We start from the raw sequence: 9,154 nt of genomic DNA, 5'->3' as shown, positions 1-9,154 counted from the left end.
TGCTTGTATGCATGCCTGACAATGTCAGGGCATGCTCCTAATGAGACGACGGATGGTGTTCTGGTGTTTCCTCCTAGATCTGGACCAGGGCATCACTGAGCTCCTGAACATACTGAGGTGCAACCTGGCAGTGTCAGATGGACCGAAACATAATGTCCCACAGGTGTTCTATTGGATTTAGGTCAGGCGAGCATGGGGGCTATTCACTGGTATCAATTCCTTCATCCTCCAGGAACTGGTTGCATACTCTGGCCACATGAGGCCGGGCATTGTTGTGCACCAGGAGGAGCCCAGGAATCACTGCCTAGCATAAGGTCTGACAATGGGTCCAAGGATTTCATCCTGATACCTAATGGCAGTCAGGGTGCTATTGTCTAGCTTGTAGAGGTCTGTGCATCCCCCTATGGATATGCCTCCCCAAACCATCTCTGACCCATCACCAAACCGGTCATGTTGAATGATGTTACAGGCAGGAAAACGTTCTCCGCGGCTTCTCCAGACCCTTTCAAGTCTGTCACATGTGCTCAGGCTGAACCTGCTCTCATCTGTGAAAGCACAGGTTACCAAGTGGCAGCCCTGCCAACTCTGGTGTTCAAAGGCAAATCCCAATCGAGCCCTACGGTGAAGGGCAGTGAGCACAGGGCCCACTAGAGGACGTCAGGCCCTCAGGTCTCCCTCATGAAGTCTGTTTCTGATTGTTTGGTCAGAGACATTCATACCAGTGGCCTGCTGGAGGTCATTTTGTAGGGTCCCGGAAGTGCTCATCCTGTTCTTCCTTGCACAAATGATGTGTTAAGGAGCTTCTACGGCCCTGTTCAGTTTTCCTAGAGTAACTGCCTGTCTCCCAGAATCTCCTCCATGCTCTTGAGACTGTGCTGGGAGACATGTGCAATGGCACGTATTGATGTGCCATCTTGGAGGAGTTAGACTGCGTGTGCAACCTTTATAGGGTCTAGGTATTGCCTCATGCTACCAGTAGTGACACTGACCCCAGCCAAATGCAAAACTAGTGAAAAACTGTCAGAAAAAATGAGTAGGGAAACAAATGTCAGTGGACTTTACCTGTAAAACCATTCCTCTTTTGGGGGTTGTCTCTTTGTTGTCGAACTAGTGCACCTGTTGTTAATTGTATTACCACCAAAGCAGTTGAAACTGATTAACAACCCGCTCTACTACTTAACTTTCCAGATCAATATCCCAGGAGTTTAATTGACTTGATTCTATACTCTGATTAAAAAGTGTTCCTTTAATTTTTTTGAGCAGTATATATATATATATATATGTGTGTGAAAGAAAAGTGCGCTGATCAGTGATATGCTGCTCCCAGATAAAAATGTAATTAAATGTGTGATGAAGTGGTGCGCTATATCTAGATAACTGTGCAATAATTTGCAACCAATAAATTATACACCTTCAAAATCAAACAAAGAATATGGGTGCAATGTGTACAATATACAATAGTGTATAAAGAAAAAAGTCCCAAGACACCTACGTGTCGATATTAGACAATCTTCAGTGATGTGATAAGTGACAGATGGTGTTGAAAACAAATGGTGACTTGAATTCCCTCCACCTGTTGGAATTCCTCCTTACCGGACGGAATAAAGTAAGTGCTCTCCTTAGCAAAATTAAACGATCCCAGTGCTCTAAAATCAAACAATGGTGATCCCCACCGTGCGTTCAAAGTGGCCCGCTGGGCTTCTTACCAGATGGATAGAGATAACATGCGTTGTTATACTCCTCTCAAACGAGTGTGTCTCTGTAGCAGAGACCAGCGGGAGGGCAGGTCGTGCGATACGCAGCGCTCCGAGCCGGGTACAGCCAATGTCCGGAGGGACTACAACTCCCTGCAATCTACCTGAATGCAACGATCTTTCCAAACGCTTTGAACAAGCGGCTGTCAGTGCCATCTGCATACAAGGTCTGATTCGCCTGAGAGCTGCGTAATAGTATCTGGTATCCATATCCATCAGAGGCTGTCAATACCAACTGGATACAGAGACACACTCGTTTGAGAGGAGTATAACAACGCATGTTATCTCTATCCATCTGGTAAGAAGCCCAGCGGGCCACTTTGAACGCACGGTGGGGATCACCATTGTTTGATTTTAGAGCACTGGGATCGTTTAATTTTGCTAAGGAGAGCACTTACTTTATTCCGTCCGGTAAGGAGGAATTCCAACAGGTGGAGGGAATTCAAGTCACCATTTGTTTTCAACACCATCTGTCACTTTTCACATCACTGAAGATTGTCTAATATCGACACGTAGGTGTCTTGGGACTTTTTTCTTTATACACTATTGTATATTGTACACATTGCACCCATATTCTTTGTTTGATTTTGAAGGTGTATAATTTATTGGTTGCAAATTATTGCACAGTTATCTAGATATAGCGCACCACTTCATCACACATATATATATATATATATATATATATATATATATATATATATATATATATATATATATATATATATATATATATATATACACAGTGCCTTGCAAAGGTATTTGGCCCCCTTGAACTTTGCGGCGTTTTGCCACATTTCAGGCTTCAAACATAAAGATATAAAACTGTAATTTTTTGTGAAGAATCAACAACAAGTGGGACACAATCATGAAGTGGAACGAAATTTATTGGATATTTCAAACTTTGTTAACAAATAAAAAACTGAAAAATTGGGCGTTTAAAATTATTCAGCCCCTTTACTTTCAGTGCAGCAAACTCTCTCCAGAAGTTCAGTGAGGATCTCTGAATGATCCAATGTTGACCTAAATGACTAATGATGATAAATAGAATCCACCTGTGTGTAATCAAGTCTCCGTATAAATGCACCTGCACTGTGATAGTCTCAGAGGTCCGTTTAAAGCGCAGAGAGCATCATGAAGAACAAGGAACACACCAGGCAGGTCCGAGATACTGTTGTGGAGAAGTTTAAAGCCGGATTTGGATACAAAAATATTTCCCAAGCTTTAAACATCCCAAGGAGCACTGTGCAAGCGATAATATTGAAATGGAAGGAGTATCAGACCAATGCAAATCTACGAAGACCTGGCCATACCTCTAAACTTTCAGCTCATACAAGGAGAAGACTGATCAGCGATGCAGCCAAGAGGACCATGATCACTCTGGATGAAGTGCAGAGATCTACAGCTGAGGTGGGAGACTCTGTCCATAGGACAACAATCAGTCGTATACTGCACAAATCTGGCCTTTATGGAAGAGTTTTAAAGAGCCTTTATGGAAGAAGAAAGCCATTTCTTAAAGATATCCATAAAAAGTGTAGTTTAAAGTTTGCCACAAGCCACCTGGGAGACACACCAAACATGTGCAAGAAGGTGCTCTTGTCAGATGAAACCAAAATCAAACTTTTTGGCAACAATGCAAAGCGTTATGTTTGGCGTAAAAGCAACACAGCTCATCACCCTGAACACACCATCCCCACTGTCAAACATGGTGGTGGCAGCATCATAAAACAACAACAAACAACAAAAGCAACAAATAAACATATCCAGGTGTTAGAATGGCCAAGTCAAAGTCCAGACCTGAATCCAATTGAGAATCTGTGGAAAGAACTGAAAACTGCTGTTCACAAACACTCTCCATCCAACCTCACTGAGCTCAAGCTGTTTTGCAAGGAGGAATGGGCAAAAATTTCAGTTTCTCGATGTGCAAAACTGATAGAGACATACCCCAAGCGACCTACAGCTGTAATCGCAGCAAAAGGTGGCGCTACAAAGTATTAACTTAAGGGGGCTAAATAATTTTGCACGCCCAATTTTTCAGTTTTTTATTTGTTAACAAAGTTTGAAATATCCAATAAATTTCGTTTCACTTCATGATTGTGTCCCACTTGTTGTTGATTCTTCACAAAAAATTACAGTTTTATATCTTTATGTTTGAAGCCTGAAATGTGGCAAAAGGTCGCAAAGTTCAAGGGGGCCGAATACTTTCGCAAGGCACTGTGTATATATATATATATATATATATATATATATATATATATATATACCCAATGTTTGGGGGCTCTAAATAATTTTCTAGCAAAGAAAAGTAGATTTTTACATGTAGGAGCGAACTGTCAGAATTGGTCCAGATAGGAAATTGTTACATACCATTGAAAGAATGTTCAATGTCCTAAAAAGTGATAAAAAATGTAATTGGGTACAGTGTTGCATGACTGACTGAGTAATTATAATTCAAAGTGTGACAGCGTTGAAAGCAGAAAAATGCCATGGGTAGGAAGGGGGGTAAGAATGTCCAGTGTTGCAGTGGTAAACCATGTCCCTTTATGCCCATCCCACTGTTAGGGCAATTTGGCCACACCCACACTTCAGCATGTTGTGCTGAGTATGCTTTTTTATTGCGTTGGATCATTTTTGTAGCGGGAGGGTGTTTGAAAATTTGTTGTATTCATTATTTAGTAAAAATTCTTTACTATAAACTTAAAGGATAAATGTAGCTCTAATAGGTTTATCCTTTAAATGCCCCATCCCAATCCTGTCATTGCAGAAGTTTTCCAGCCAAAGTTTTTTTTTTTTTTTTGGGCATACAAGAGGCCATCCAACTATGAGTCACAAGACTGGCTGTGCAGATGAAAAAAAATCCTTTGACACTCAAAAGAGTAAACATACGTATACATATTTCTTATGTGGATTTAGCTACTGTCCTGGAGTTTAACTTTAAATTTGAAGACAGTTGCTTGTTGTATGATATTCAAAGCAATTTGATTGTAGCCCCTTTTAATATTCAGGCATCTCAAAGTATCTTTACACAGTGATTACAAAATTCTGTATTTGAAAAACTGTGATGCCTAAAACTTCTAATAAAAAAATAATATAAAAGATTTGGTCAACAAAATAATAAGAATAAAACTGCTGCAATTAATGAGTGCAGGCACCCATAATGCCTAAAAAGTGCTATCTGCGCTAAATGTAAATGACCTACTGCTTGTAACAATACTCAATATTACCGAAAGCTACACTCACTGTATTGCACATACCAATACTAAAACATATAGAAAAGAGAAAATGTTGTGCTGTCATAAAAAGTGCTTGGAAGTGCTTATTTGTAAATTCAACAAAAAAGTTATTATATTAGGTGCTATCATACAACCAATAAACTATACTTTATTTAAAATGTTCCTTTGTCCCAGTGACTAGGTCTCATTCAACAAGACGTACGCAGTCGTAGCGGTGACATCAGCACGCCCGACAGGGCATTGGACAGTTTAATGCACTGAATGCCTGTTTTACTAGACCTGTGAGCATATGCCTTTTTTAAATAAAGTATCATTTTTGTGGACATTGAGCAATGAGTACTTCTCTCCCTCTCTTCACACATACCCTGCTCAGTATGATTTTGTGGGACTAATAATTTGTGGAAACATCTAAGAGATCCTCACTAAGGGACCAATTGCCATATGGACTATTCTGTTATGTTCCATACCCAAAATGAAGGGTGTTCTCACTAAAGCGAGGCTACACCCTGTAATAAGGTCTTAATACCTGGTAGGAGCCCAATCTTTACATCTTAGAGTGGAGCAAAATTGGGTGATCACCTGGAGCACTAACATCATTTTATTTTGACTTTTTTAATTTTTTCACCCCACCCTCCCTTCCTTTTATTAAAAAAAGAAGAGGAGACCTGAGGCATTTGGTTATGCGCCAATTTAAATTCTTTTTGGAGCTTTTCTTCTTGCTACTAACTATTAGACACTGAAAAATGATTGACTTTACTGACAGAAAATGGTGGACTATTTAGTGACAGCATGGGATAAATTTATGCTTAGAGTCCAAAAAAATGCAAAGGATGAGAAGGATAAGAAGGGGGTGTCAGTTGACATTTTTATGCTTTTCTATAGTCACCAATAAGTACCAGCATATATCTGCAGCAGACTCTGAATCCTTGGGCTGTTGTGACAGGTAAACTTCTGAAGCTTCATAATAGTGTTGAAGACTGTCTTTCCTGAAGTACTGCTAATTCCTTGTTGTTAGGTAGCCCATCATTGGATTGGCACTTTATCATATTTTAGTTTTTATTCTTGCTCTTGACTTTTTAAGTTGTTTATGTTTATTTAAATTTAAATAATTGCACCCTCTTTTAGTAGAGCCAGGACTTTTTTGTTAGATTTTTGTCATCTTCCAGACTTATCATCTGTAATAAAAATATCTCCAGTTAACAACAGATCTTGATAAAAAATATAATATAATACCTGACAGCCTAAAATAAGTTATTATTTCATAGATTTCAAACACATAGCTTTATACTTGAGTAAACATTTAGATTTCATATGTGGAACAATAGTGACATCTAGTGAGAGCCCAGCTTATTTACACTAAGGGGTAATTTACAGATTTAACTTAAAATCGAAACCCAAAACCAAGAATGTAATATATTGCAAAATTCTAGTCCTTAGTATGGTAGCTGTGTTCATTTTGCTTAATTTTCTTCTTTTTTTTTTTTATATTTCTTTATTAAATTTTTCAGGTAAAAAAAGTGTTACAACACTCCAATCACTGGAGAATTTATCCATACACATTAAGAACATACTACCCTTTATTCCTTTTATCCCTCCTCCCTCCCTTATCCCTCCCCTCCTCCTATCCCTTCTATCGATCCATCTCCTGTTATATCTTTATATTCCTTTGAACCTTTAAAGTTTTGCCATTCTTCCCAAATTTCCCCTCCATTCCCTTGTTCCTCCTCTTCCCAGCTTCTTAATTGTTCTAATTTTCTCTACTTTAATCAACCAATCTTTACTGGATGGAGGTTCTTCTTTTTGCCATTTTAAGGGGATTAAGCTTTTAGCTGAATTTAATAAATGGGGAAGTAGTGTTTTTTTGTATTGTTTCACTGACATATGAGTTCCATGGAATAGGCATTTCCAAGGATCTTTAGGAATATCTATTTTTGTAATTTTATTTATCAAGTCTAGAACGTCTTTCCAAAATATTTTGATTTTTGGGCACTCCCACCATATATGGGCTATGGTCCCAATCATCTGACAGCCCCTCCAGCAAACTCTTGAACTTTCCACCTGAAATCTACCTACTTTGTCGGGGGTGTTATACCACCTAGTGAGCAATTTGTAGTTAATTTCCTCAGTGTTGGTGTCTATCGCTGATCTATGTACTAGTTGCAGGCTCTTATCCCAAAGGGTGTCATTACTACAAGGACCAAGGTCCCTTTCCCATTTTTCTTTTAATGAGGGTCCTATCTCTTTTGTTATTGTTAATAGGATTTTATACACATTTGAAATATTATTAGCTACCTTATCTGAGAGACATAATTGCTCAAAAGGTAGTAGGTCATTCATGTCTCTCAGTGGCTGAGGTAGTGTCAGTGTAAAATGCCTCAGCTGAAGGTATCTCCACTCATTCATCTTCCAATCTCCTTTCTTTTGTTTTAACTCTGCCAAGGTTATAATTTTTCCCTGCTCTATTATGTCTCCTAGCCGTGCTTCCCCCTCTTCTATCCATTTACCTAATTCCTTCCCTTCCCCTGGTGGAAAGAATTTTGTGTCTTGTAAGGGGATCAGTTGTGAATTGTGCTTCCAGTTTTCTTTTTTATGTATAGTGTCCCAAACTTTAAGAGCATGTCGTGTAATTATGTGAGTATTTGTATTTAAATTCCTAAACCTCGGAGGTATCCATATAACCTTTGCTAAATGTGTGCCACTCATCGTGTTTTCTATTGTTACCCAATTTTTATCACTTTTTTTTTTTGTCCATTCTATCACCCTTGTGAGTATTGACGCAAAATAATATTTTTTAAAATCCGGTAGGGCTAGACCCCCTTGTCCCTTTCCTTTACTTGGTGTAGTATACCTTACCCTTGGCTTTTTGTGTTTCCAAATGAAACGAGATATCAGAGTTTTGAGTGTTTTAAAGAATGCTTGTGGGATTGGGATTGGGATCATTTGGAATTTGTATAATATTTTAGGCAGGATTATCATTTTTATCGTGTTTATTCTCCCTATCCAAGAGAAAATTCTTGGAGATAATCTATTTAACTCTGTTCTCGTTTCATTCAAAAGTTGTAGCAAATCAACTTTATAAAGTTTTTCTGGGGTTGGGGTTAATTTAATCCCTAAATATTTTATCTTGTCTTTTCTCCAATTAAACTGAAATTCATTTTTTAACCTCTCCTCTTCTTGTTTGGGGATATTGATACTCAGTATTTCTGATTTTTTTTGATTAATTTTTAAATTAGATAACTCTCCATATTGTTTCATTGTTTTTATTAAATTTGGCAGAGTGATCCTAGGATTACTTATATATAGCAGGATATCATCCGCAAAGGCAGACACCTTATACTCCTCTTGTCCTATCCTTATTCCTCTAATATCCACACTATTCCTGATGGTTGCAAGTAGAGGTTCTAAGGATAGAACAAATAACATTGGAGACAAGGGGCATCCTTGTCTTGTTCCATTGAGCATTTTAAAGGATTCTGACATAACTCCGTTAATTTTTACTTTTGCGGTTGGTTTATTGTACAGTGTTTTAATCCAAGCCAACATTCTAGATTTTATTCCCAACTCCTCTAGGGTATTTGTGATGAACTCCCAGTCTACTCTGTCAAATGCTTTTTCAGCATCTATTGACAGTAGTATACTTGATGGTCTACATTTTGTCATTTAATTGATCAGGAGGATAGTCTTTATCCCATTGTCTCGTCCCTGTCTGCCCGGGATGAATCCTACTTGATCTTTATGTATCCACTCCCTCATCAGGCTCTTCATCCTGGTAGCCAATATTTTTGTAAATAATTTAGTATCAACGTTGAGGAGGGAGATGGGTCTAAAACTAGAACATAATAGCGGGTCTTTCCCCGTATAACTGTGATTGATGCGGATAGGGCGTCTTTACTCATCTCGTACTGGGTACCTATTCCATTCATGTATTCTTTTAATCTTGGAATTAGGATTTCCTGATATTTTTTATAGTAATTTATTGTAAACCCATCGGGTCCGGGGCTTTTGCCTGGACTCGTTTCTTTAATGGCTTTCTCTATTTCTTGCTCTGAGATTGGCCTCTCTAGAGATGCTAGTTTGTCCTCGTCTATCTTTGTCAACCCAGCGTCTTTGAGATATTTTTTGATTTTCTCCCTCCTATCCGCTTCATTCTCCTGTTTATCCCCTTTTTTT

Source organism: Pelophylax lessonae (assembly GCF_965119305.1).
Source record: "Pelophylax lessonae genome assembly, chromosome: 9".
Taxonomy (NCBI): Eukaryota; Metazoa; Chordata; class Amphibia; order Anura; family Ranidae; genus Pelophylax; species Pelophylax lessonae.
The sequence above is the reverse complement of the archived record's forward strand: the minus strand, read 5'-3'. Positions refer to the sequence as shown.